Genomic DNA, 16,784 nt, shown 5'->3' on the forward strand with positions numbered 1-16,784 from the left:
TGTGTGCGTTTTTTATATATATATATATATTGTAGTGCTTTTCTCTCTCTCTCTCTCTCTCTCTCTCTCTCTCTCTCTCTCTCTCTCTCTCTCCATAAAGATGAATGTGCCCTAACGTAAAAGTTATTTGCATATTTATTAAAGCATTGAGAATGTCTATGTCTATAACATGTTTATGTGTGAACTTTTGTACATTTATAGTCATGCCTATATTGTATGTATACGTCAGTCTGATTACTGTAATAATAATAATAATAATAATAATAATAATAATAATAATAATAATAAAATAATGGCATGGCATGGATAGACTATAAGAAAGCCTTCGACATGATACCACACACATGGCTAATAGAATGCCTGAAAATATATGGGGCAGAGGAAAACACCATCAGGTTCCTCAAAAATACAATGCGCAACTGGAATACAATACTTACAAGCTCTGGAATAAGACTAGCAGAGGTTAATATCAGGAGAGGGACCTTCCAGGGCGACTCAGTCCCCACTACTCTTCGTAGTAGCCATGATTCCCACGACAAAGGTACTGCAGAAGATGGATGCTGGTACCAACTCAAGAAAAGAGGCAACAGAATTAACCATCTGATGTTCATGGACGACATTAAGCTGTATGGTAAGAGCATCAAGAGAATAGATACCCTAATCCAGATTGTAAGGATTGTATCTGGGGACATCAGGATGGAGTTTGGAATAGAAAAATGTGACTTAGTCAACAGAGACAGGATACAAATACCTGGGAATAATGGAAGGAGGGGATATAAAACACCACGAGATGAAGGACACGATCAGGAAAGAATATATACAGAGACTCAAGGTGATACTCAAGTCAAAACTCAACGCCGGAAATATGATAAAAGCCATAAACACATGGCCAGTGCCAGTAATCCGATACAGCGCAGGAATAGTGGAATGGACGAAGGAAGAACTTCGCAGCATCGACCAGAAAACTAGGAAACATATGACAATACACAAAGCACTACACCCAAAAGCAAATACGGACAGACTATACATAACACGAAAGGAGGAGGGAGGGGACTACTAAGCATAGAGGACTGCGTCAACATCGAGAACAGAGCACTGGGGCAATATCTGAAAACCAGTGAAGACGAGTGGCTTAAGAGTGCATGGGAAGAAGGGCTGATAAAAGTAGACGAAGACCCAGAAATATACAGAGACAGGAGAATGACAAACAGAACAACGGAATGGCACAACAAACCAATGCACGGACAATACATGAGACAGACTAAAGAACTAGCCAGCGATGAAACATGGCAAAGACTACAGAGGAGAGAGCTCAAGAAGGAAACTGAAGGAATGATAACAGCGGCACAATATCAGGCCCTAAGAACCAGATATGTTCAAAGAACGGTAGATGGAAATAACATCTCACCTATATGAAGGAAGTGAAATACGAAAAATGAGACCATAAACCACATAGCAAGCGAATGTCCGGCACTTGCACAGAACAAGTACAAAAAGAGGCATGATTCAGTGGCAAAAGCCCTCCACTGGAGCCTGTGTAAGAAACACCAGCTACCTTGCAGTAATAAGTGGTACGAGCACCAACCTGAAAGAGTGATAGAAAACGATCGTGCAAAGATCCTCTGGGACTATGGTATCAGAACAGATAGGGTGATACGTGCAAATAGACCAGACGTGACGTTGATTAACAAAATCAAGAAGAAAATATCACTTATTGACGTCGTAATACCATGGGACACTATAGAGTTGAAGAGAAGGGCGGGGGGGGGGGGGGGGGGGGGGGGGGGGGGTGATGGATAAGTATCAAGACCTGAAAATAGAAATAAGAAGGATATGGGATATGCCAGTGGAAATTGTACCCATAATCATAGGAACACTATGCACGATCCCAAGATCCCTGAAAAGGAATCTGGAAAAACTAGAGGCTGAAGTAGCTCCAGGACTCATGCAGAAGAGTGTGATCCTAGAAACGGCGCACATAATAATAAAAGTGATGGACTCCTAAGGAGGCAGGATGCAACCCGGAACCCCACACTATAAATACCACCCAGTCGAATTGGAGGACTGTGATAGACCAAAAAAATAATAATAATGATAATAATAATAATGATAATAACAATAATGATTTTACTAGAATCACTTTCAAACTGTCTCAGTTATTTACTTCATAACAAGTCCAGTTTTAAGTAACTTAAGATTTTCACAAGTGATTTACTTAACCGGTTTTCATAGTCGAAAGCTCATAGCTATGACTCAATGTATTACGATTATATTTTTATTTAGTTTTATTTATTAATTAATTGATTTATCTTTTTCCTATTTTCTTATAAGTAATCTCTCCATTTCCTGTTATCTTCTGTGCATCGAATGAGACTATTTCTAATAGTATTCTAGTATAGTGCTCAACGCTGGGACCTATGAGGTCATTTGAAAGGTGTAACAGGAGGAAAACCTCAAAGCAGTTGCACTATGAAACAATAGTTAAGAGAAGGTGGAAAGTAAGATGGAAGAAAGAGAATACGAACGGTGGTACAGTAAAAGGAATTGACGGGTTGCAGCTAGGGGCCTTGCGAAGAACCTTAAGTAATGCCTACAGCGCACCGCCTGTATGTGACTGTATTTGAACTGTAGAAATAGATTCTCTAAGTATTAGTAGCAGAGATACTGAAGTATTTCACTGTAGATATGAGTGGCCTATATAAAGCTACAGGAGTCTATATACGTGTAGACAACGCTTATTTGCTTATAATTCATAGTAGACTTCTATGACTGTATAAAATCTACGACTAATTAACTGTAGATTTGGCTGTATAAGAGAACTACAGTCATTTCACTGTAGGAACAATTACCTGTATAAAACCTACAACATCTTACTGCAGACCGTATTCACTATAAAAACCGCATTGCCTGTGGAATTAAGTGGCCCAGTTAATATATTTTAGCGTAATAAATTTAATCCTTGTAGAAACCATTACTATGGAAACTACAAACTCATTTAGAAGCGAATAATTGACGTTTCTTGAAGTATAGAGACATATTTTGTCCTGTAGCAAATGAATAACCTTTGAGAACCGTTTATACATTTGCTGTCATACTGAATATCCGTATTCATTTTTTGTGGGAGAGTTTCAAATGGAATGAAAATAAGAATATACTAAATTACGATTTCCCTGATATTAAAGAATTGGGGAAAAACCTTTACAGTAAATGTAAAGGTTAATGTTTGATATTTCAGCAGAGATAGAGAGAGAGAGAGAGAGAGAGAGAGATAATGCACGCAACAGTAAACCTTATAACAAATTGAATGCCTCCCATTGCTGGGAATTGTAACCGTGGCGTCGTCATATTCCTGAAAAGAGGAATTTTTAATAGATTTGATGTTTGTTCCCAAAATACTCTCCCCCCTCTCTCTCTCTCTCTCAGCTTTCAGAACCAATCACTGGCATTGAAGCCATCTGGCGAGCGTTTTAGAAAGTATTTCAAATTACAATTGAACATCTTGCAAAAATACCATTAAACTCTTATGCAAGTTCATTTTGAATTGGTTGATCACTGGGAAAAAATGTGCAGGAAGTTATTTTTGTTATATAAAATCGATTTCGTCCAGTTTTTTTTCGGTTTTTTTCTCGCAAATGTGAAAGTACTTCGTGTCTTTTGTGAATTAAAGGTCGTTGGCAACTCTGACAGGTTGAAGATAGTGAGTAACTGGCAACTTTCTGACCAAAATTTACTTTCTTGAGAGGAAATAAACCTTGTCTTTATTTTTCTCACTAGACAATTGAATGAAATTTGTAACAGTGACAAAAATGAAAAAATAATCAGAATTTCTTTTCAGTGGGTAATGAAATGTGATAGCTTTTCCCCACATTAAATAGTATCTGGCAACCGCTCTGAAACAATTAAAAGAGTAACTGGCAACTCCTTCTATTAGTAAATAATCAGTTACACTAAATTAAAGACATTTCATTAATTAAGGAATAATGACATTGTACTTTTAATCGTCTCTCGGAAATTCTTTAAACTCACAGTGAAGGAGACCTGGCCTCGGGAACTATTGAACAAGTTTGGATTAAATTTCAAATAATTTTTTTTAGATAATTAGTTCTGGTAAAAGTAGGTTTTTGTCTAAATTGCCTCATAATGAGATTTCTTTAACTAATTTTTTTGTAGTAGAAAATGAGGTCTACAATCTCTCTCTCTCAATCTCTCTCTCTCTCTCTCTCTCTCTCGAAAGATAGTGATAATCATTAGCTCCAATGAGAAAGAGAGAGAGAGAGAGAGAGAGAGAGACTGTACATTAAACTAACTCTGTAAAAGCTGCATAATCTGAGAGAGAGAGAGAGAGAGAGAGAGAGAGAGAGAGAGATCTACATCTGGAGATTTGGTAATAATGATAACTTGTTGAGAGAGAGAGAGAGAGAGAGAGAGAGAGAGAGAGAGAAAGTATCTACATCTGGAGATTTGGTAATAATGATAACTTGTTCAAACGCGAGAGTGAGAGAGAGAGACCTTACAGACCTTACATCTTGTTCGGGTTGCCCCAGGTCCCTCAGTGTGAGACACCTCTAATGTCTACCAGAGAGTTGCTAGTGCATCTTCCGGTATATTTTGCATCTTCCAATCTTGGAAGGTCTGGGATGCAGTTTAGATATTCTTAAACACATCTACGCTCACTCCTGATATATTCCTCAGATGAGCTGGCAACGCATTGAATAGACGCTGCATTATCGATGCTGGTGTGTAGTGGATTAATGTTCTGTGTGCTTTCCTTATTTTTCCTGGTATATTTTTGGGCACTATTAATCTACCTCTGCTTGCTCTTTCTGATATTTTTAGCTCCATGATGTTTTCGGCAATTCCTTCTATCTGTTTCCATGCCTGAATTATCATGTAGCGTTCTCTTCTCCTTTCTAGACTATATAATTTTAAGGATTGTAGTCTTTCCCAGTAGTCAAGGTCCTTAACTTTTTCTATTCTAGCTGTAAAGGACCTTTGTACATTCTCTATTTGTGCAATATCCTTTTGATAGTGTGGGTACCATATCATATTGCAATATTCAAGTGGACTACGAACATATGTATTATAAAGCATAAACATGTGTTCAGCTTTTCTTGTTTTGAAGTGCCGTAACAACATTTTTGCTTTACATTTTGCCAATAGAATTGCTATTTGATCATTGCATAACATGTTTCTATTCATCATCACACCAAGGTCTTTAACTGCTTCCTTATTTGTGATTGTCTCATTATTAGGTCCCCTATATGCATATAGCTTTCCTTCTCTGTCTCCATAATTTATTGATTTAAATTTATCAGAATTAAATACCATCCTATTTACTTCTGCCCAATCATATACTTTGTTAAGGTCTCTTTGTAGCGCGTTCCTATCTTCATCACAAGTAATTTCTCTACTTATTCTTGTGTCATCGGCGAAACTACTCACTACCGAGTCCTTAACATTACTGTCTATGTCTGCAATCATAATAACAAACAGTAATGCAGCTAACACCGTACCTTGTAGCACACCGGATATTACCTTAGCTTCATCCGATTTCTCATCGTTTGCAATAACTATCTGTTTTCTGTTGTGTAAAAATTCTTTTAACCATCTTCCTACTTTATCCACTATATTATGTTTTCTAATTTTCTTCGCTAATATATTATGGTCTACCTTGTCAAAAGCTTTTGCAAAGTCTAGATAAACCACATCTGTTTCATTTCCGCTTTTCATATTTTTGTATATGTTCTCACGGTGGACTAACAGTTGGGTTTGTGTACTTTTTCCGGGTACGAAACCATGTTGTCCTATATTAAACAAATTATTTTTTATTAAATGTTTCATAATATTTTTCTTCATTACCCTTTCATACACTTTCATAATATGTGATGTTAGACTCACAGGCCTATAATTACTTGCCTCTAGTATTGATCCACTTTTGAAAGTAGGGGTAATATATGCTAATTTGTGCTCATCATAAATCTTGCCTGTATCTACACTTTGTCATAATAATATTGCAAGTGGCTTTGCGATAGAATGAACTACTTTCTTTAACAAAATAGCAGGGACACCATCAGGACCTACAGCAGCTCCATTTTTAATTTCATTAATAGCCTGCACAATATCAGCTTCATTAATATCTATGTCAGCTAAATATTCACTATTTTCGTCCCTTACTTCTATATCATTATCTTCATTATCAATTCTAGGGGTGAATTCTCTCTTATATCGTTCTGCCAGTATGTTACATATTTCTTTTTTTTCATTCGTTAATCTCCCTTCAATTCTTAGAGGGCCCATTTCTATTCTTCTTTTATTCATCTTTTTCGCGTACGAGTATAATAGTTTGGGGTTTTTATTGATATTTACTAGGGTTTTTTTCTTCTAAGTCCCGTTTTTCATTTTCTTTTGATTGTATAATCTTTTGTTCTGCATTTTCTATCTTACTTTTTAGTTCTATAACTTTCCATGCAGAGAGAGAGAGAGACCTACATCGGGAGATATGGTAACAATGATAACTTGTTCAAACGCCAGACAGACAGACAGACAGACAGACAGACAGACAGACAGACAGACAGACAGACAGACAGACAGAGAAGAAAAATCCATTTCAAAACCTTTCCCAAGAATTATGAAGACACAGAAGTTATATTATGAGATTGAGATTCCAGATTTCCAGGAAGGAGGCATATTGACGCATTTCTGGAGCCAGTCAGTCTATTTGGAAACACGACGACGTTGATGGAGTGTCAAAAAATTTCATTAAAGAAAAAGAGTCCATAATAATATTTTGCCAAAACACGAGGCGGGTTTTAAGTAATACAGGCACGGCCTTGAAACTATCGAGAAACTATGTGGCATTAGGCCTATAGATTATTATTATTATTATTATTATTATTATTATTATTATTATTATTATTATTACAAATGGCTTGATGATAATTCGAAAAAAATGTATTTGATTAGTTGGCCCGTTTAAATCATTTTTATTTTTAATTCAGCTAACGACATAATCCTTAATCCTTAATATTTTAACAGTTATTTTAACAGAAAGGATATGTTACGATGTTCTTTAAATCGTTACTACAGAACTTAACGCTTCTACAAGACTAAGAGAAAGAGGGGTAATAAAAATGACAAGATCATGAGAGAGAGAGAGAGAGAGAGAGAGAGAGAGAGAGAGAGAGAGAGAGAGAGAGAGAGAGAGAGAGAGATAAACACAGAAAGAATTCTCCCATCTCGTCAGGGTGAGAGGTTGTAACCTCATAGAAGCCCTCTTAAGGTTAGAGCTGATCTTTTATTCAATGTTTTTCCATTATTATTACCGAAGAAACATCACAAAACCTTATAGGTTAACTCGTCCTACTCAGTAAGCCAAAGTCGTCCTTCTCTGAGGCTAAACACCCATGCGTGGATCAACCTTTTTCTTCTTCTTCTTTTTTTTTTTCTTTTTGCAAGTTCTGATATATTACCTTCTTTCCCCCGATTTCCTGCTTAATATCTCAAGGGTGGGAAAAACAGGCCTTCTTAAAAGGTCGTATTACTGTTAATAAATTGCGGTTTAATCTGATTTAAAAGATATATATGTGTATATACGTAGCTGACAGTCAAGACATGTACCTATACATTTAACGAGGTGATTTTGAATCATTTCGCAAAACACTTATCTTCTGCTTTCGTATCTTTTAAAAACAGTAATGTTTTCCACTTACGAAATCCTAAACTATCCCTCACGTCTGTTACCCAACCATAAACAGAAAACAATTACAAGAATTTTTCTGTTTAAACAACCTGCTGTCGGTTGCATCGCCAGAGGGCATTTTGCGATCAGTCAGTACGTGGCAACTCGAACGGAAGGGATGCCATGTGTCACCGGAGAAATGAATTAAGACCCGTTCGGTCGCTACCCAGCGCGCGCACATAAAAAAAAACATCGCCTGTCTGTGCCCATCAGGTATGCTCCGGTATACGTGCCCAGGGACGCAGAGGGCATTGGAAAAGATGGCGCTGCAGTGCCCTACGGAATCCTAATGAAGTTCATCTGGGAGTGGGCAACGGGGAAAAAAAAATTATTGTTTCGAGAACCTTGATGGAAAACAGTTAGGGCAATTGCTTATTGAACGAAGCTGACTTTGAAGTTTATTTGAATGGTATTAGACCTACCACCTATATTGTCTGTTATTATTATTATTATTATTATTATTATTATTATTATTATTATTATTATTATTATTATTATGATTCAAAACAGGATTTTCATAAATTAAATAGGAAAATAGCTAAAGGTAAGGGAGGAATGAATGGTGACACTGCTGATAATTAGTTCAACCGAGTAAATATATGTTATAACCGGCATCTAATATTGCTAGGCCTATGTAACAAAAACCACTTTGGCAAACCTCAGCCAGAAATGGCAACGGTAAAAGATGCATGTATAGTATAGTATAGATATATATATATATATATATATATATATATATATATATATATATATATATATTTATATATATATATATATACGTATGTGTTGAACCTCTTTAGACCTACACAGAGAAGTAGACAACAAATAACTAACGAAAACAAACGGTGTTATATAAACATGACTCACAAAGTTTACCATTAACAAAACCAAGCAGTTGGTATCATGGTAATTATAGATGCAAAAATATTCCCATACGAGAACCGTTTTTCGCAAAGTGCGCGCAAAAAACTAGTTCCTGGACGCTTCCCTGTTGAGTAACCGTTAAATTAATTGTTTTTTGTTTTTGTTTTTTTCTTCAAAATTTCAGGAGTTAGTTGCAGTAAAATGATTTTGATTTTCGTAATTAGTATTTAATGGCTATCTAAGCTAATGGATCTATTGAATCAATTAGGTGTTTGAATTCAAATAAAATTGAAAGAGAAGAAGCTAAGGTTTATAGCCTAGTCATACTCACAGCAAATAGACAGGACATCCAAACCGAGGCTAAGATATACCCCCTATGTCTAAAGTCGCTGTTGACGGTCTAAGAATGATCATATTAGACAGGGCATGACTCATTCCATGCCCTAGGGTAGAGGGTAACCTATGCCCACGTCAGAGAGCCCTATCCACCATCCAAGGGCATCATCACCCACCCCCAATCATGACTTTAGCTACCACACGCGGCCCAGGAGCATAGGAGGTTACGTCTTCCTACAACCTGTTTTTGATGTTTTTTCTTTGTTTTTTACACGCTGACTCCCAAAATACGAACCAGAATAACAAGAAGGAACGAATAAACGCAAAATAAAAAACAGAAAGACATCAAGTACAATTATACGCAGAAAAATATATGAGAAACCTCAGTATACCAAGACCATAACTTATGAAATACAGGGTGTCCATAAAGTCTCAGTATCATTCTGGTCAATAAATACTTGTAATGGTACTGGGACTTTATGGACATCCTGTATATCAAAATATATTCATAGATCCAGTGAAGGAACTGGATCAGGAAGTATAAAAAATAATAATAAACTAACCTTCACGCAAATCTTACATTGATGCATACTTTCAATCAATGTCTTCAGATGTGTCGGATAAATTATACCTAACCTTTTTCTTCCACCACCATTTTCTCCATGACTGTGCAACGGAGCAGTGATTAAGCATTGCATATCCACCGTCTTGCAATGTGGCCTTGATGCATCATTTCTGACCATTACTGACCTTTTGCAAATGAATATATATATATATATATATATTATATATATATATATATATATATTTGTGTGTATATACGTATATAACAACCAAAAATTCAGATTTCCCCCTATGCGACCTTGACCTCTCTACCCAGGGTATATCTGAGGTCACTGATCAAAACAATGAATAAATAGCTATTACCTCCTTTTAACTCGACCTAAAGGAACCACTTAAATATTTTTTAGATATAAAATCTATATAAATAATTATTCTCTCTCTTTTATGAATTAACTTATTGAGGAAACAAGTAATTTACTGTTTAGTAATGGCTTGCTCGTTAACATGTATAATGACTCCATTGTAGGCTGCACTGTTTATTGAAAGTGGGGTAACTAACACTCTCTCTCTCTCTCTCTCTCTCTCTCTCTCCAGATCGGTTTAGAAAGCGGACGAAAGCGAAAGCGAACCCACAAAGGTCAGGCAGCGGATGGGTTGCCGTCCAGGATGAACAAACAAACAAAGGAAGAGAACAAACAGACACACACAAGCAATGAACAAACTGTATCAGATTGTAATAATCTCTCTCTCTCTCTCTCTTCTTCTTCCTCACTATCTCTCTCTCTTCACTCGGTCTCTCTCTCTCTCTCTCTCTCTCTCTCTCTCTCTCTCTCTCTCTCTCTCTCTCTTTTTCTTTGAATTATTGTCGATTATCATCACAATTTTTGGGGAAAATTTATGAGTACCAATTATGGGCTATTTCCCCATACCCTCAAATGAGATAGTGACCCTTGTACCCAAGAGAAACATTAGAGTCTTCATGAATGTAGATAACTACTTACTGGAGAGAAGCACTGAAGTCTCTTTGAGTATAGTAACTGCTTACTGGATAACAATATTGAAGTTTCTTTGAGTATAGATAACTACTTACTGGAGAGCAGCACTGAAGTCTCTTTGAGTATAGATAACTGCTTACTGGATAACATTATTGAAGTCTCTTTGAGTATAGATAACTACTTACTGGAGAGCAGTACTGAAGTCTCTTAGAATATAGATAACTGCTTACTGGATAACAACATTGAAGTCTCTTTGAGTATAGATAACTACTTATTGGAGAGCAGCATTGAAATCTCCAGGTATTTAGATAACTACTTACTGGAGAGCAGCATTGAAGTCACTTTGAGTATAGATAACTACTTACTTATGAGCACTGGCATCCAATAGCTCGACCATTCTCCTTTGTCGTTACAAGACAAACAGGCTTCGTTGCCGTGTTACCAAAACCTTGCTTATACCCATCCCCCTTGAGAGGGCACGTTGAAATGCGTACTTCTACGTGCGCGCGTACGTGCGTCTGTCCGTAACGCACGGCGCACCGGAAAGCATAAAGTACAAAAAATGAGCGATATTCTACATAAATACTCACCTTGAGGCGATCAGCCACGTTGCAATTTCTCTCTTCCGCCTTTTTCGCAATTTAGACCGGAAGTTACCTTCGCGGGGGCGCTCAGGGGAGAGAGAGAGAGCGATGGAGAAAGAAGTAATCTTGGCCTTGAAGCGTACCTCAGGGGATAGGTTAGAACCAGTTCACCCTACCGGTTTTCATGATGTCCATCAAATGGGCTAATTTTTGTGTTGTCTTTTATTATTATTATTATTTTTTTTGTTTTTTTTATTCTATTTTTTTTTTTTTTTTTTTTTTTTTTTTTTTTGCTCTATCACAGTCCTCCAAATCGACTGGGTGGTATTTATAGTGTGGGGTTCCGGGTTGCATCCTGCCTCCTTAGGAGTCCATCACTTTCCTTACTATGTGCGCCGTTTCTAGGATCACACTCTTCTGCATGAGTCCTGGAGCTACTTCAGCGTCTAGTTTTTCTAGATTCCTTTTCAGGGATCTTGGGATCGTTCCTAGTGCTCCTATGATTATTGGTACGATTTCCACTGGCATATCCCATATCCTTCTTATTTCTATTTTCAGATCTTGAAACTTATCCATTTTTTCCCTCTCTTTCTCTTCAACTCTGGTGTCCCATGGTATTGCGACATCAATGAGTGATACTTTCTTCTTGACTTTGTCAATCAACGTCACGTCTGGTCTATTTGCACGTATCACCCTATCTGTTCTGATACCATAGTCCCAGAGGATCTTTGCCTGATCGTTTTCTATCACTCCCTCAGGTTGGTGCTCGTACCACTTATTACTGCAAGGTAGCTGATGTTTCTTGCACAGGCTCCAGTGGAGGGCTTTTGCCACTGAATCATGCCTCTTTTTGTGCTGGTTCTGTGCAAGTGCCGGGCATTCGCTTGCTATGTGGTTTATGGTTTCATTTTTCGTATTGCACTTCCTACATATGGGAGAGATGTTATTTCCGTCTATCGTTCTTTGAACATATCTGGTTCTTAGGGCCTGATCTTGTGCCGCTGTTATCATTCCTTCAGTTTCCTTCTTTATTATTATTATTATTACTATCGAAAAAAACATTTTCTTTTATCAAAGTAAAATCGATCAGATTATTTTATGTATTACCGTCTAACTTCTCGAACTTATAATAATAATAATAATAATAATAATAATAATAATAATAATAATAATAATAATAATACCCTAAATAAATAATCTTCTCACAGTTTGCAAACTAAGAACATTACTTAACTTCTAAAAAAAAAATTATAAAAAAACATCCCTCAAGGAAGCAATTATATCTCGTGACATCCAGCCCCCCCCCCCCCACCTATCCCCACCACCCTAACCCGGGTCGCCCCGGGCCAGAGTTGAACCCTTCCCTGAAATAGTTACGTGATTATGGCTATTATTCAGCCAAGGTCAGGTTCCTAACACACACACAGACAAACAGACAGGAAGGAAACAGGAAGGTATTGAGTATTTTCTTTCTCTCTCTCTCTCTCTCTCTTTCTCTCGGGAGCAGTGAGTATACGGTAGAGTTTTTAATCTAATTTATTCTTTCGCGTCAATATTTATCTCCTTATTTGATTTTCCCGATTATTTTCATTCAGTTTCGTCATTTCACTGACTATATAGTTACTAGCCTGAAAGAGAGAGAAAGAGAGAGAGAGAGAGAGAAACCCACTTTCACTTTTCAAGTATACCTCTTTTTGGCCCCGAATTTTTAGAGGGAGTTATTTTTGGACACTGCTACCAGCTGTCTTAGAGAGAGAGAGAGAGAGAGAGAGAGAGATTCTTTCACATTGCAACCTTCTGAGGTAAGAGGATATATATATGAATGTATAAATATACAGTGTATATATACAATATATATATATATACAAATATATATTCCTCAATATCTCAGCTAATATTTGGGAGTGAAGTTGGTACCCTATGGCCTTTCCAGCCATGGCTAGTAACACACTACTGTCACCTGGCCACCAGGTTTATATGAGTGGAAAAAGAGGGTTGAATTACAAAGAGATATTATAATATTATATATATGTATGTTATATATATATATATATATATATATATAGATATAGTATATAGTATATATTACGTACCGCAACTCATCGGTAAAACTGCATCATCGGTAAAACTGCAGTAAATATAAAAAAAAACTTCAAGGTTAACTTTATCGGAAGTTCCCGTACTTCCCTATAGCTTCTTTGAACTTCTTTCCCATATTCATTTTTTTTCCTTAAGAATCCAACTTCCTACTTCCTACTTTCTCTTGAGGTCGTGTGGGTGAGTTTGGGCTAATATATGATATATCTATATATATATATATATATATATATATATATATATAATATATATATATATATATATACTATATATATATATATATATATGATATATATACATATATTATATCATATATATATTATATACATACATAAATAAATATATACATACATATACATTATACATATATATATATTATTCTATTATAATATATAAATAAAATATATATATATATATATAATATATAGAATTATAATATAGTATATTAGAATAGATATATGTCATATCATATTTCCGTGATTCATATACATATATCGAGCTACAATGTCCTTTAATATCTAATTCGCTCTACCTCGGAATTAATATATTTTCATAAATACTTAACCGAAGGGGAATTTTTTCTCGATAATAGACTTGCCTGGACCTGGGCGCAAACCCATGGAGCCTTTCAAAACCAGGAACGTCAGTGAAGCTTTCACCTATTACATATATATATATATATATATATATATATATATATATATATATATATATATATATATATATATATATATATATATATATATATATATATATATATATATATATATATATATATATATATATAGTCTAAGATCTCTGGATCCATAAATCTAAAAACCGGAATATTTTCTGTGGAAAATCGATCACTTGCAAAGGCTAAACAGTACAACTCTTTTTCAATATATATATTGATTGTTTGAAATAAAGGTAATTTTCCTCGCTGTATCCGATAGCAGTATTTTGCATGTAGTATTTATCAATATTGTTTACTGTATTACTGAATATAAACATTGCCATCGTGCGCCATTTGCATTTGGTATTGTTTACATTCTAAAAAAAATCTCAGCTGACTGACAACTACCAAGACGACTACCGTTGGCCTTGCCTATAAAATTTAGGGCAAAGGCCAAGCGCTGTGACCTATGCAGTCATACAGAGCTGAAACGGAAATAGACAGTAGAAAGGTTTGAAAGGTGTAAAAGGAGGAAAACCTCAAAAAGCAGTTGCACTATGAATCAATAGTTACGATAGGCTGGGAAGTGAGATGGAAGAAAGAGAATATGAACGGAGGTACAGCAAAATGAACGAAAGGGTTGCAGCTAGGGGGCCTATGGCACGCCGCAAAGAACCTTAAGTCATGCCTACAGTCCACCGCATGAGGTGCACTGACGGCGCTAACCACCTGCGGGGTGGAATTACATTAAAAATAAGGTGGTTTTGACTAGATAACAGTAAAGCAACTCTTATTAATAAACGCGTTAGTTACGGTGACTAACATCGACAAACTCCTGTTTGTCGATTCCGTTATGTCAATAATTGCTACTGTTTATCCCTTGGAGGAATAAAGGTTGCCAACTGCCAGTAATAATAATGAAATCTTATACAAGTCACTAATTTGGTGAGCCTGGTTGAATCTATGTATAATGATTCACGCGTAAGCTACGGAACTTTTGCTCCTAGGGCTATTGATAAGTTTAAAAGCTAATTTGCATAATCCTTATTGGCGAAATTATCGAAAATGAGACATTAAGCATATCCACGGGTAATCCAACGAAAGTATATCCCTCACTATACATTATCCTCATTATTATCATTATTATTATTAGTGGGGAATATTCAAACACGTATTAATGAACGTACAACAGATATTTTGCAAAATTAAAAGAAAAACTAACTTTTTTATAACTTACAATGGACCAATTTAAGCTGACCTGTCAAATATTAAAACTTTGCTTCCCCCCATTACTTAGAAAAGAAACTAGACGTGATTAGAATAATTGAACATAAATATTCATGCGAAATATGTATTCTTTTGTATAGAGGGCTCTTACAGGATATAATAATTATGAGAAAAATAATATATTAAGACATTTTTCATACTTTTTCGGTCAGTAAGAAGATGAATGATGTTATTAGTGACTCTATTTATATAAGTTTTTTTAATATTTTTTTGCGCTGACCGAAATAGAATAGAAAATTCGGTGCTATTAAAACATTTGTAACAACAGACAAGGACCTAAATATGGTAGCATATTAACAAAATTTGAATAAGTAGACTCATACAAAAATTATTATATTTTTTCATTAATTACACTTGGTTTTTTACGATGAATTTAAAATTATTTCAAAAAATGTATTCTGTGTCAATCATATTTTCATGGAAAATAGTTTACTAAATTTACAAAGCATTTTTCGTATTGATACAAAGATAATTTCGTTTCTGAGGAATATTCAACAGCATAAATAAAATGTATTTGCTCTCTGACAGAAAAACCTTCATAAATTTTGTTCATAAAATGTAATAAAATAATTTTTATTTACATTTATGCCTAAATTATATTTAGTATAAATGTTACAGGATTAGTCTTCTAATGAAATTAAAATGCATCATTTATTTGAAAAAACATGCAATGTTTTTAATAAATAGTAAAATATTTTCAGTATAATAAAGGGCAAGGGAATAGTTAAAGTAACCCTGAAAATACAAAAGTACTTTCAAACGAAACTTGAATGGAAAAATACAACTTCAATTCAGGAAAACCATTTAGACCACAGGGCCATAAGCCTATCCAGCCATTACAAACCACACATCTCTCCCATTTCGATTTCCTTTATCCGCGCCATTACACAAAATCTGCAACATTATTCCACTGACAACCCATCCTCCTTTGTGGAGGTTTAAGAGCAGCAACGGAGCCTTGGGGAGGAAGGAATAATTAGCCAATTATCGTATTATCTCATCGTCCCAACAAGCTCGTTTGTTTACATTCTCGAGCGGAGTTCCGTAATGTTCGGAGACATTTCGCTCGTTGGCGGCATTTTTTTTTTTTTCCTTATTATCGTTTCCCCGCAATGTTCGTCGTTACGGAAATGTGACACGGCCCAGGGTCAACAGACAAAAATCTACTATTACCATAGACCTACTACTAATACTACTATTCCCACCGCTATTATCACTACCACCACAACTATTCAAGCTGCTACCACTACACTATTTACTCTGGTGGTCCTCGGGTCCTATTGTGAATTACTGTTGCTTGTACAAAACACCTGAGCTGTTAATATAGTTTCAATATTAATATAAGAATACTATAGTACTATCTGTAGTGGTAGCTATTATCATGAATGATCAGACAGTTCTTTGATCTCACTGTGAGCATTTCCCTGAAGACCAAATAATAATAATAATTAATAATAGTGGGGTGGACGAAGGCTGAACCCCAAACATAGACCATAAAACTAGGAAACACATGACAATACACAAAGCACTTGCCTGGTTGTGAACGCTGAGCTTACAGGCCAACTATCCCCCTGGACAATATGTACTACTACTGCTATTCATCAATCCCCAATGGTCAATTGCAAGTTTTAATATTTAGTATATTTGGAATTTAGTTGCTACAC

Source organism: Macrobrachium nipponense, chromosome 49 (genome assembly GCF_015104395.2).
Source record: "Macrobrachium nipponense isolate FS-2020 chromosome 49, ASM1510439v2, whole genome shotgun sequence".
Classification (NCBI taxonomy): domain Eukaryota; kingdom Metazoa; phylum Arthropoda; class Malacostraca; order Decapoda; family Palaemonidae; genus Macrobrachium; species Macrobrachium nipponense.